This window comes from Taudactylus pleione, unplaced genomic scaffold (genome assembly GCF_031769625.1).
Source record: "Taudactylus pleione unplaced genomic scaffold, aTauple2 ptg000333l, whole genome shotgun sequence".
Lineage (NCBI taxonomy): Eukaryota > Metazoa > Chordata > Amphibia > Anura > Myobatrachidae > Taudactylus > Taudactylus pleione.
Genome location: NW_028284734.1, coordinates 964,123 through 978,987, shown reverse-complemented (window position 1 = coordinate 978,987; position 14,865 = coordinate 964,123).

Sequence of the window (14,865 nt, the reverse complement as noted above, 5' to 3'; positions counted from 1 at the left end):
GGGCTCACGGGACTTAAGGTTAGGCACCCCCCTGGGAGGGTTAGGGTTAGGCTAGGGGAAGGGGGGGGGGGTTAGGGTTAGGCACCCCTGGGGGGAGGTTAGGGGTAGGCAGCGAAATATGGTATCATATCATAGGGTTATTATGCCACAAATACAAAACACTGAATAATGTGTCAGCACTCCATAATAAAGGTACCAACATTCTTAGTTCTCATTTCAGTGTGACTAACTGATCCATTGTTCTTCTCAAGTGCTTTATATTGCAGGAACTAGGTGGGTGACACGGTGGCACAATGTTTAGGGTTCATGATTTCTATTTTGATCAGGACACTATCTGTATGCTGTTCGTACAGCATGGTCTCCATGTGTTGGCATTACTTTCCTTGGGTTCCTTCAGATTCGCCCCACGGTACAAAAACGTGATTGGCCTATGATGCAATTAACCCCAACGTAATGCCTGCTGTATAATATATTGGCACTATATAAATATAGTAACACTACTAATAGTAATTGGTAATGCAGCTTGGAAGTGTACCTAACTCATCATGGGATGTAGTTTAAATCCCGGCGTGCGGGATGCCAGCTCTCAGAATGCAGGCACGGAATCCAGACACCAGTCAGAATGCAGGCATCCCGACTGCTGGAATCCCAAAGGTAAGTGGTAGGGTCAGGGGGAGGGTTAGGCACTAGGGAGAGGGTTAGACACTATAGGGGGAGGGTTAGGCACTACGGAGAGGGTTAGGCACTATAGGGGGAGGGTTAGGCACTATGAAGAGGGTTAGGCACTGTAGGGGGAGGGTTAGGCACTAGGGAGAGGGTTAGGCACTATAGGGGGAGGGTTAGGCACTAGGGAGAGGGTTAGGCACTATAGGGACAGGGTTAGGGACTAGGGAGAGGGTTAGACACTAGGGAGAGGGTTAGGCACTATAGGGGGAGGGTTAGGCACTAGGGAGAGGGTTAGGCACTATAGGGGGAGGGTTAGGCACTAGGGAGAGGGTTAGGCACTATAGGGGGAGGGTTAGGCACTATAGGGGGATGGTTAGGCACTAGAGAGAGGGTTAGGCACTATAGGGGGAGGGTTAGGCACTATAGGGGGAGGGTTAGGCATTTGGGAGAGGGTTAGGCACTATAGGGGGAGGGTTAGGCACTAGGGAGAGGGTTAGGCACTAGGGAGAGGTTTAGGCACTAGGGAGAGGTTTAGACACTATAGGGGGAGGGTTAGGCACTAGGGAGAGGGTTAGGCACTATAGGGGGAGGGTTAGGCACTAGGGAGAGGTTTAGGCACTAGGGAGAGGTTTAGGCACTATAGGGGGAGGGTTTTTTTTCAGGATGGATAGACGGATGACTTCCTCTCACATGCCACAGATTTTATTCAGATTAAACAAGCATTGACTACAAGGCCACCGGACGTCTGATATCTGTGTGTGTGAAAGCATGCATAAAGTTATGTGAGGCACTAAGTTCTGCAGATGGCACGGCAGCTGTCTTTGTCAGTGGTTATCATGGCTGTGACATGACGACCGTGCCATGTTCGTGCAGTGTGAAAACCCTAAAGTATTTGTAACTTCCACTGAAGTTAAACAACGGAAAAAAAACATATATTTTTTTGTCGAAAGGACAAATCCGTTGTGTTAGGCACTGGGGGGAGGTTAGGCACTGGGGGGGGGGGGTTAGGTTTAGGCACTAGACGGGAGGGTTAGGTTTAGGGTGCGGGGAGAGGTAGGGACAGGGCTGGGATACCTACCGACAGGTGTCGGTACCCAACCCCTCATCATTTAGTGATCATATGAGTAGATTAAAAAGAAGAAAAAGCTGGATTTCAGGTTTACCTCATCCAAGCGTAATAATGATGTATCACTTTCTATTACTACTACTGTAACTACCCACTATTTAAAAGTTTGCCAAAAGATAACCATGGCAACTGAAACTCAAAGTATTTCATTTTGCAGAGAAGTAGAATAGTTTTAGGAGAGTTTCTGAGTAGTGTTTATATGCTTTTAATAACACTGCTGTAATAGCTTTTTATTACTCGTGTGACAGGCTGCAGCATTGTATAATCTTTGCCATCAGTCTGATTTTCAGCAGTATCATGTGCTAGGTGTAAATGCTACATGCAGCACTATTGGTAGCAGCTAGTGTGTCAGCAAACAGCAGACTTTAGTGACATTAATTGGTTTCAAGTAACTGGTGCCTTTTAATGTATTCCCAAATTGCAAGTGTGACTTCAGCCTAAGTTACAAATCACTGCTGTGTTATCAGACAGAGCTTAGCAATGTTTTTGAAGACTCATTCTGATCAGTTCATGTGAAAATGTTAAACAATTATTGTACAGTACAAGTGCAGAGTAAACGTTTCTTGTCCCCTAATGTTCTATTTACATTATTTAAGTACTAGTAATCTTGACCAATAGAACAAGACATTGATGATATTTCTTGTCTCAATCAGATGAAAAACAGGAGCCTGTTCCTAGCTTGACCTGTCAGCCTTTGTAATGTTGCTAATCTAGATATAATATGTTATTCACTTTATATTATCCATAAATCAACACCTTTATTGATTTAACTCAAGCGTTTAACTCCTAGTATTGTGTTCAGTATTATAAATGTTCTATGTTTGCACATATCTATTGAAAGTGTAAATGTATGTAAATATGTATTTTCAGGGCATTGTATTGTTTGTTTATGTAATAAGTACTTAAATTTTTTATCATTCCATTGTAAATGTAAATAAAAGTATTCATCCCCTGAAAAGTTCATCAGAATAGTCTGTTTGTTTTTATACAGTACATTTTCTTAAAATAATATTTTGCTAATACATCTGTCATAAAGAAGTTAGTTGTAGGTACATGCATACAACAAAAAAAGTTACATTATGGATGGAAAGCATCAGAGGTGTAACTAGAATTTGGTTGGCCCCATAGCAACATTTTGAAGTGGCCTCCAAAGCTTCTATAGACAAATCCGTCTCCGCAGCACTCCACCAAAGTGGGCATGCCTAGTGCTGCCCAGGAGGCATGCTTACCGTCCCCTATCATTTTAATGCATTTTGGTGGCACACTAAGGACCTCATTCAGACCCGCTCGCAAGCGCTGAGCGCTCGCAAGTGGGTCAATGTTTATTCCCTGCGCATGCGCAGCGGCCGCACTGCGCGTGTGCAAGCCCCGGAGCGAGAGAGAAATTCTCTCGCTCCGGAGCTCACTACAAAAGGGGCGGCTGTCGATGTTGATCGACAGCTCGACCCGTTTTGTAGGCATGGCGAGGGGGTGGTTTCACAAACGGAGACGTTCCTTAAGGAACGCCTGCCGTTTTGTGGGTGGCCGCACTGACATCAGCAGTGATGTCAGTGGGGAGCTTCCTGCTCGATCAGAGCAGGAATCTCCCTGGGGCTTGCAGTTGCTGAGACCCAACCTTAGGGCTTAGCTAGCGACCAGGAGGCCGCACTTCAAAACCTAAGCAGCCGCCCTCATTCAGAGTGACCGCTTGCATTTTGTGAGCGCCTCTGAATGAGGGCCTAAATGTGTGTGTGGGTGGTGAGTGAGGTTATTGGGATTGGATTATGGATATGGGTGACACACTGGGGTGGGAAGGGTTTATTAGAAGTGCATGATGGATATGGCTGGCACATTTGGGGGTGGAGTTATTAGAATTGCAAAATGTATTACTATTTTTTTTATTTTCTCCCTCAACAACGTAAAAATCTGAAAGTTCACAAATTGCCGGCAAACATGCACAAAAATATTGCCAAACAACAACATAGGTGCATCTTACCCAGGGGCGTAGCTGGAGCTACTCCCACCAATGTTTGGTAGATTTCAGGAGTTGAGAAATTTGAGTTCATAGTTTGGAAAATCCAAATATTCATCTTTTGCCAATACAGGCTCAAAATAAAATTCAACAAAGGATAATACACTGATGTTTTGTGGAGTGTTCAGTAGGGGGCGCCGCAGGAGAATGAGATTGAAAGTTACTTCAGTCTTCTTGGTGTTCAGTCTCATTAATCCTATAACAGGTAAGTGAAACACTTAAGGTCAGATTCAATTAGTTGCAGGCTTACACTGCGGCTGCAGCTCTGCCCTGAGCTATTCAATTACTGCTATGCAGCTGCGGTGAAAAATCTGCGTTAAGTGTACACTTTTGCACAGGGAGCTATGTGTTAACAGAATGGTGTAGCTGCGGGCATACCTCATATGTAAATTGGCAAGTTATTGAATAGTTCCAGGTGTTAAATCCAGGAGCTGCAGCCTGCGGCTAATTGAATCTGGACAATAAATAACATATAAAACCCCCCACATGCTGCACTTTGATAAGGGAAATGTTATTGTTCCACTCTTTGTGGTAAAGCAAATAATGGTTTATTTAAACCGACATCACCTCTCTGTGCACAGTGACGTGGGGTAAGTACAATGAGAAGTCAATCAGATTTCTGCCCTCAGATTAGATGTCCCAGACATTTTATACACATAATCACAGAATAATTTACAAAGGGGTGTTCACATCTACATTACAATACAGATATATAATTGGAAGATGTACTGTATAGTAAAGGGAGTAATAATGTATAGCCAAGGTGGTGGTTAATGCAGGGTGGCTGACATTCTGGCTGCCCCTTCCAGCAGGGAGCAGCCAGATCGACATATAAGTGGAGAGTGGCTGGCATTGGGGGTGCGACCGGACCATCTTACCTGGCATTTGTGTGCAGGGCGTGGGCGTGGACACGTGATCGCATAATTTTGGCTCTGCTTAACAATGCAGAGATTACTGGCATTGTGAAGCAGGAGACAGGGCCACCCCTGCTGTGGGGGTTTATCTTGTAACTGTGTGTGTGGGGTGGGGGGGGGGGGCGGGGCGGAGGGGTTGGTGGCCGCTGGGAGGCTTGTCTGTCTTTTTGTGGGGCCGGGAGTGGCACCCGATTTTCGGAGGCTCCTGTCCGAATTGGGAGTGTAGGTAAGTATGGGTTGATGGGGCACGTAAGTGAATCAGATGATGTTCAGGTGATCTTTGTGACATTAAAATGGCTTGGTCAGAGTGACATTCAGCAGATAACATGATGTTCTTCATTTAAACAAATAAAAACTGAGGCTGATATTTGTCTTGACCCAGACTGAGAAGCGCCACAAAAGACATTTAATGAAATTCTCTTTTAAATCCACATTTACTCTTCTCAGGTCTTTAGTGGTTACCCATCATCATCCCTTTGGCCACTGCAAGAGTTTAACTGAAGACAATTAGTTTGAACAAACCTAATTATTTAATCAAGCAATACAGACACCATTTTGATTTTCCCTCTAACAATCCACCGCTTAACACCTAAAACTCGTAATCAAAATGTTTCTAATTACTTAGCTAAAGGGGGTGGGGCTTAAGACGTGATTCTACATGAATCACGTTGTTTGGCCCCGCCCCTATGCAAATGTTAACCAATCGCGGCAATTTTACCGCAAGGGGGCGGGGCTTAATGGCACGATTTGTCAGGCCCCGCCCCCATCACCCACCTGCTGCTTCTCTTACCCGGGCTTCTCCCGGGAAGAGCAACTGAAAGGTAGGCAACTATGCCTTACACTGACATAGATCAAAACAATAAGGGGTATATTTACTGAAGTGCGGGTTTTCAGAAGTGGATATGTTGCCTATAGCAACCAATCAGATTCTAACTATTATCTTCTATAAAATGCTAGATAATGTTAAGTAGAATATGATTGGTTGCTATAGGCAACAACTCCACTTCTAAAAACCCACACTTTAGTAAATATACACATATTAATATCAGTTCCATAATTACATAGTGTAGTGTTTGTATAAACCATCTAGTATTACCTTGTCCTATCCAACCAAAAGAATCCCGGCCCTTATATTGGTGCAAGCTTTCTTGTATATCTTGTAACTGCTTTATTATTTTTTTCTTTTCAATAGGATTGCAGTTGTCAGAAATAATAATACAGCATATCCCTTTCTAATGTTCACAGACACTTCCAGCTTTGAGTAACAGGTAATCAATGGTAATTCTACAGTATTTTATATTTAGCTACATGAAACTTTCCAGACGTATCATAGGGGAGTGAGATGTATCATAGGGGTGTGAATTTCCTAGTAAGTCGTAAGGTATTTCACTGAAAGTGATATTATAATTTTTTTAAATGTCCTATCCTTACCATTGGTGTTATAGTGATTGGTACACAGAAAAAACATGTTTTGTATACATCTCCTACATAGTTGGTACTACACAAAATGCCTCACTACCTGTGGCTGCGGTAGCTAATTCAACAAATGTATTCCTACCATAAGCACCAGCTCTTGCTGTAGGATTGTAGTGGTATTCTGACTCTTCGTAATCAATTTCTGGGGCCACTTTTTTTTCCAGTACTTGTCGTGTAATATCCTTCCCCATCCATTTCATATACAATAAGATACATTTATTGTCTGGGATTTTCCACACTTTCTACAGATACATCTAAAGACATTAACCATTTTATAGCAATCTCTTAGCTCCATAGGTGCTCTTCTCCACCTTCCCCATAAGGGGGTAGATCCCTCATGCCTGCATCACGTAATGCATCTTAATTCTAGGACTTCATCTGAATATTTACATATATAATTGGGAACTGCTGGTACTTATAATGGTTATGCCATGTATCTCTCTTCTTCCTTATATCAGTCTAACCCATGGAGATGGGGAAACGGAAAGTGTCAACAGTCACAGAGGGACCATAGGTGGGTGTTGTTACCTGGCTTACCACAACACTCGACTCCAGATCTACATTAATTAATTAACAAACTATTGTTTCTTAATTAATTAAATTAAGTAACCCTTCTCCCAAGGGAGATTTCTAATCCTCCCAAGAGAGTCCATGCACATGACCTATTCTTTCAATAAATACATAACAGGCAGGTAACGTTGGTCAGGACAATCATGTAATAATGTGCATAACTCTGAAGTAACTACTGACCTCTCCGGTATATTTTGTTCAGAGTGCCCTGGGTTAGCATTTCATCATTTTAAGTAAATGCTTCTTATATTCAATTACTGTCAATATCTACGTGTAAAGGCACTTGATGACTAGTGGGTAAAAAGACCAAGCTTCAGGAACTGGATATTTAGTCAGTGTCTCTGGTAATTAAGACGGAGTGCATTTCATACGCAAGGAGTTAAATTAAACACCCGAGCCAGTATATCTGACTACGGGCTATGGAGGGTTAAGATTTTAGCTACTAGGCAGTGTTATGGGATGGGTTGATAGGGATCATCCTATAGGAGGGATGCTAGGGGGTGGGGTTTCAGGGACTTTTCAAGGAGATTGCTGTAGCAGCCATTTTAGTTCTTCTTCCTTTTGGTTTGATCCCTGCCCTCCCTCCCTGTTTTTTCGGTTTATTATTGGTGTCAGCTTTGTCGTTTGGCGGGGAAGAACGGTTGCAGTCACCATCTGTCTATGGAGCTTCAGGTGCTCTCCCTCCCCAATACATGGCTTAGGTTGATTCTTCCCTACTGCGGTCAGTGGTGCCATCGTTCCAGGTGAGCTCATGTTGTGCCATTGGGGTGGGAGGTGGATACCTTGGCTACGGTAATGGGCTGGCTGGTCACCTCCCATTATGGTACAGGTGGAGTATGGAGTGACAGTTGGTGGATCTTGCATTGTGGGGCTGTTCTTTCGGTGCCACCATTCTTTATCTGTCTTTTCCTCTTCTTAGTTATTAAGGGGTCTATTTACTAAGCAGTGTTAGGAGACAGAGTGAAAAGTGATAAGGTGCCAGCCAATCAGCTCCCAACTGTCATTTTTCAAACACAACCTGGGAGATGGCAGTTGGGAGCTGATTTTCTGGTACCTTATCACTTTTCTCTCTGTCTCCTAACACTGCTTAGTAAATAGACCCCTTAGTATTGTTTAGTATTTTTATTATCTGCTAGTTTAAATAGCCATTTATAGTTTAAATAGGTAAATAAATAAAAGTTGACCTTCCTTTCCCCTTAAGCAAGTCTCAGTGTCGTTATTTCTACAATATATTATTATGATTACTGGTTTTGCACTATACTGGGAGTGGGAAGATATATATCTGGTGATGGGGAGTTTATGTCAATACACTCACAGAGGTATGGCACTCTCATCTCCATACCTATCTATCATACACTTTTGCCACTTTATACCAGTAGCTCATATACTTCCACAAATGAGACAATATATACAAAACAAATGTCCTTGATTTTACAGTCTCCACCGGTGAATCTGTAAATGAAAATTTCTAACAATAGACACAAGGCACTGCTGCTAGCTGCCTCTATCGGAAACTGCTAGACCCTGTCATCAATATTCACAATTCAGTTATCTGGCTGCCTCCATCAGCGTCTGGCAAGCCTTGGCTGCCTCTTATCGGCATTCTGCCAAGCTTCTGCTCATCCACAATAAATACTTTCTTCTTATGCAATAAAATCACTGTACTTTACACATAAATTAAAACCCTATGCAATTACACTGACTCGTCACCAGATGGTACCACAAACGTCATATACATATTAACCGCAATAATCAATACAGCACTTGGCACATCAGACATGCAGTACAAATATCACAGAGACAGTGAAACCTTCCATCTTAAATATTCCAAGTGCATATTAAACGTTCATATAGTGCATATATATCAAGCTCGTTATCAAATAATTTTCATACAGTACAAACATCTTTTATATATATTCATTTCCAGACTGGTGATCTGAGCAGTATGCTGATAGACTGACATTTTGGGGTAAATTTACTAAGAATCGAGTCTGGGAGAGTTTGCTTTTTTTCAACTCGATTAGCTACGCCGAAACTTGGGTGATTTGAGGCTCCTGAGACTCTCAAATTTACCAAAAAGTGAGTCTAGCTGAGAGCGAGATGTCCGATGGTGAAGCAGAACGAGATTTCTCCCCCGAGTAGCAGGTTTTGCAGGAGATTACTCACCCGAGATTGCAGTGTCTTCTCTCTGCAAAACTCTCCCGAGCAAGCCGCGTGCACATATCAGTGAGATATGTGAAGGCTGCTTGTGTTCTAGCCTGTAAAAAAATGGGTTAAAAGTAAAAAAAATTAGTTAGGGCTGCCCCCCCTAAAGCTTAACCAGCCCCGGACTTGCCAGCCAGTCCTGGTTTCTAAAATTATGGGGAACAAAATGAGTAGGGTTCCACCATAATTTAGAAACCAACACCAGGCTGCAGGGCCAGTCCTGGTTTTAAATATAGGGGGAAAAAAATTGCGTAGGGTACCCTCTATATTTAAAACCAGCACCGGACCCAAAACGGCCGGGCTGTAATGCCACAGCCCAGAGACCCTGTTACTGGGTCTCCAGGGCCAAAGCATTATCAGCCCAAGCCGCTCAGGCCAAGCCGGGGAACTCAGGGGAAGTGGGGATCCCCCTAAGAAGGGGTCCCCCCCCTGAAACCCAAGGCTTGGACTGAAGCCCGGGGCTCTTCCCTGCACCCCTGGAGTGTTGGGTATGGGAGTAATAAAGTGAAAAATATAATTAAACTATTGTATTTTACAGTGGGACTACAGGTGCCAGCATGCCTGCCCTTTGGCACTTGTGGAACTAACTGTAGAGCGGCCGCTGATTGGCTCTGGCTACTGACAGTTCCCACGTGGGAATGTCAGTAGCCGCAGCCAATCAGCGGCCGCTCTACAGTTAGCGGCCGCTGATTGGCTGGTGGGATGTGCAAACCACATGCAGTCCCGTCAGATGGCAATCACGAGCTATTAGATAGTGGGTCTGTCTGGTCGGCTAATTCGTTTGCTAACTCTCCAGTATTTTCCCCTAGCAAAGGAAATCTCTCTCCCGAGTTTGACATTAGTAAATTTGAGAGTGGGAAAAAATAAAAAAACTCTCACTTTAGTAAATTTACCTCTTTGAGTCTGGACTAAAAGCTTACCGTATATACTCGAGTATAAGTCGACCCGAATATAAGCCGAGGTACCTACTTTTACCCCAAAAAACTGGGAAAACTTACTGACTCGAGTATAAGCCTAGTGTGGGAAATGGCAGCAGCTGGTAGTGCCCCCAGTAGTAATTCCCCCTGGTTGTGCCCCCAGTAGTAATCACTCCTGGTAGTGCCCCCAGTGGTAATCCCCCCTTTCAGTGCCTCCAGTAGTAATCCCCCCCTGGTAGTACCCCCAGTAGTAATCCCCCCTTTTATTGCCCCCTGTAGTAATCCCCCACATTTGTAGTGCCCCCTGTAGTAATCCTCCCCTGGTAGTTCCCCCAGTGGTAATCCCCCCTTTTAGTGCCCCCTGTAGTAATCCCCCCTTTTAGTGCCCCCTGTAGTAATCCCCCCCTGTAGCAATCCCCCCCTGGTAGTGCCCCCTGTAGTAATCCCCCCCTTGTAGTTCCCCCAGTGGTAATCCCCCTTTTAGTGCCCCCTGTAGTAATCGCCCCCTGATAATGCCCCTTGGTAGTACCCCCTGTAGTAATCGCCCCCTGGTAGTGCCCCCTGATAATGCCCCCTGGTAGTGCCCCCTGTAGTCCCCCCCCCCCCCCTAGTAGAGAGAGACGTGAAAAGAATAAAAAAAAATAAACACTTACCTTAAACTCCCGCTTCTGGTCCCGCCGCTGTCTGCTCCTCCGGCCGCTTTGCATGGGAGAGACGTCGTCATGACGACGTCTCTCCCATCACCCACTGCAGGAGCCGGAAGATGGCTCCCGCAGTGGGAGCAGCAGCAGCCGCTGAGAGTCTGACAGACTCTCAGCGGCTGCTGATTACACCAAACACGCAGCTGCCGGCTCCGGCGGCTGTGTGTTTGGCAGTGTGTAGCGCTGACCGAACTCCTTCCGGTCAGCGCTACACTTGACTCGAGTATAAGCCGAGGGGGTACTTTTTCAGCACATTTTTTGTGCTGAAAAACTCGGCTTATACTCGAGTATATATGGTATCTTTGCTAATAGTTTACACTGTCACCATCTTTAAATTGATTTTCCTTGTGGAAGTAAATAACCAGTCACTAACATGTGGTATCCCGGATTGCACCACAAACATGATTAAGAGTTTGGAGGCATATAATTATCTGAAGCCCAATTGGGATTAACAATATACGCCATTGCAACACCCCTGAGGAACTCATTTATGACACTTGTGACAAGATATCAAGATCCAAAGTGGGCCCTACAGGCTGTTAAAGAGCTTGTCCCTATAAAGGGAGACAGCAAGTGTACTAACATCTGTCCCACAATGGTCAAGATGTCTATATATATGTGAGAATAAGTTTTAAATGTGATTTTATGTTTTTGTAATAAAAATGTGCACTAAAAGGAAAGAAGGTTTTTAGTTGTATTTGGGTGAACTAAGCTTGAAAAGGTCTCACACTAGGCCCGATAGTAGGAATAAAAACTTCACTCTTAGCACCTCAGAACACTCTATGTATGTAATAGGGACAAAAAATATACTATACGAAGGGGGAATTGGGTCCCATATAGAGTTGTATAATGCAATTTAAGCGCTCCCCCAACAAACAACATAATCACTGTTAATTCCATAGGCCCTTTCTGGCAAAGAACCTGTTTTGGTATTAGCAGCCTTATTTGACTATGAGAAATTTATACCATCTGATGATTGCCAGTCACTAGCGCAATATTGATATTGGTATTTGTGTATATACAGTCAGGTCCATAAATATTGGGACATTGACAGAATTTTCATATTTTGGCCTCTATTCACCACCACAATGGCTTTGAAATGAAACAATCAAGATGTGCTTTAACTGCAGACTTTCAGATTTAATTTTAGGGTAATTATATCCAAATCAGGTGAACAGTGTAGGAATTACAACGGTTTATATATGTGCCTCCCACTTTTTAAGGGGCCAAAACTAATGGGACAAACCAAACAATCCTAAATCTAACTTTCACTTTTTAATACTTTGTTGCAAATTCTTTGCAGGCAATTACAGCCTGAAGTCTGGAACGCATAGACATCACCAGACGCTGGGTTGCATCCCTGGTGATGCTCTGCCAGGCCTCTACTACAAATGTATTCAGTGACTGCTTGTTCTTGGGGCATTTTCCCTTCAGTTTTGTCTTCATCAAGTGAAATGCATGCTCAATCAGATTCAGGTCAGGGGATTGACTTGGCCATTGCATAACATTCCACTTTTTAGCCTTAAAAACTCTTTGGTTGCTTTTGCAGTATGCTTCGGGTCATTGTCCATCTGCACTGTGAAGCGCCGTTCAATGAGTTCTGAAGCATTTGACTGAATATAAGTATATAATATTGCCCGAAACACTTCAGAATTCATTCTGCTGCTTTTGTCAGCAGTCACATCATCAATAAATACAAGGGAACCAGTTCCAATGGCAGCCATACATGCCCACGCCATGACACTACAACCACCATGCTTCACTGATGAGGTGGTATGTTTTGGATCAGGAGCAGATCCTTTCCTTCTCCATACTCTTCTCTTCCCATCACTCTGGTACAAGTTGATCTTTGTCTCATCTGTCCATAGGATGTTGTTCCAGAACTGTAATGGCTTTTTTAGATGTTGTTTGGCAAACTCTAATCTGGTCTTCCTATTTTTGTGGCTCACCAATGGTTTACATCTTGTGGTGAACCCTCTATATTCACTCTTGTGAAGTCTCCTCTTGATTGTTGACTTTGACACATGTACACCTACCTCCTGGAGAGTGTTCTTAATTTGTGAAGGGGTTTTTCTTCACCAGGGAAATAATTCTTCTGTCATCCACAACAGTTGTTTTCCGTGGTCTTCTGGGTCTTTTGGTGTTGCTGAGCTCTCCGGTGTGTTCTTTCTTTTTAAGAATGTTCCAAACAGTTGATTTGGCCACACATAATGTTTTTGCTATCTCTCTGATGGGTTTGTTTTGATTTTTCAGCCTAATGATGGCTTGCTTCACTGATAGTGACAGCTCTTTGGATCTCATATTGAGAGTCGACAGCAACTGATTCCAAATGCAAATGTCACACCTAGAATCAACTCCAGACCTTTTACCTGCTTAATTGATAATGAAATAACGAGGGAATAGCCCACACCTGTCCATGAAATAGCTTTTGAGTTGATAGTCCCATTACTTTTGGCCCCTTAAAAAGTGGGAGGCACATATAGAAACCATCGTAATTCCTACACCGTTCACCTGATTTGGATGTAATTACCCTCAAATTAAATTTGAAAGTCTGCAGTTAAAGCACATCTTGTTTGTTTCATTTCAAAGCCATTGTGGTGGTGAATAGAGGCCAAAATATGAAAATTCTGTCAATGTCCCAATGTTTATGGACCTGACTGTATATATATACTGTATATATACACACACACATTGGGCTACCTACCAGATGTCCAATGCCCCCTGTACAATATACACTGTCAGACCCTTTGGTCTCAATGAGAATCTCTCGCTTACTTGTTTTTTGCATTTGTAGTTTTTTGTTAGAACGTCTCATTATTGGGACATTGATTTATTAAATAGCTCATTTTCTGTTTTTTATATTTTTTAGTTTTTGTCTTTTCGGGTTCTGGTCTTGTAATTTTTATTATATATATTTTTTTCTTATTTTCTGTAAACCCTCAGTTTTAATTAGAGATGAGCGTGTTAGGATTTCAGAGTTCCGAACCCACCCGAATTTAGTATAACCGAGCCGGAACCAAGCAGGCTCGGTGTTTCCCGCCTTACTTGGATCTCGAAACCGAGGCAAAACGATAGAGTCTGAAATCTCGTGGTTCGTGAGTTTTCGTCTCTATGATCACTGCAGTATTTAAGGGACCACGCGATGGACTCCATTTCACTCTGGCTGTGGAGACTGAACAGGGAGGGTGGGTAGTGTAGGGCTGGGAGAGGTGCTGGTGCTATCTGCTGTGTCCTGGGTTGGTGCTGATGTATTCTGGTCTGTGGTCATGGTGCTGTCACTGTCACTGTGCTGTCTGCTGATCCATCTGGGCTGTCTGCTGTGTCCTGGGCTTGTGCTGTGTCCACCTCTGGGCCCAAGTTCTGGACTCCAGAAAAAAAAAGTAAAAAGTAAAAGTGTCTTTTATATTTTTCTGTGTGTGCTCGTGGGTGTTAGGCTTAACCGCAGTAGCGCACAAGAGCCAGCCAGCAATGCACGTTACAACAACCTTGTGCTGTTCGACTACAGTCGTGCTCCAAAAAAAAACAATAAAAGTGTCTTATATTTTTTTCTTCTTTGTGCACTCGTGGGTGTTAGGCTTAACCGCAGTAGCGCACAAGAGTCAGCCAGCAACGCACGTTGCAACAACCTTGTGCTGCCTGACTACAGTCGTGCTCCAAAAAAAAAAACGTAAAAGTGTCATAGTTTTTTCTTCTGTGTGTGCTCGTGGATGTTAGGCTTAACCGCAGTTGCGTACAAGAGTCAGCCTGAAGCGCAAGTTGCAACCTTGTGCTGTCCGACTCCAGTCGTGATCAATCGGTGCTCTGGGCCCAAGTTCTTCTGGAGCTGACAAAAAATAAGAATCATCATTTGTCTTTTTTTTTTATATTTTTGTGTGTACGCACGACTGCACGTGTGTGAATTTTGTAAACGCACCTTGGCTACACTATTGGTAATTGTGACACTGCTTCAAGACTGCAGAAAATATGGAGGGCTGTCACATGACAGGAGAGCAAGGCCAAGAACCACATATTTTAGCTGCCGCCAGCAGTGCAAGGCCGTCAACTTCCTCATCCTCTATGAAGGCCCATACTCCAGGGTTTAAGTCACGCCATCGATATGGTAAAGCAAGTTTACTGAAGTAAAGAAAAAAAAATATAAAGGATATTTGCCTTTAGTTAAACAAAAAATTGGCAATATGCCATTCACTACACAAAGTGGCAAGGAAAGGATAAGGCCTTGGCCTATCCTTATGAAGAATGCTGATAGCCCTTCTGCTTGTAGTAGTAGTGGTGGTGATCT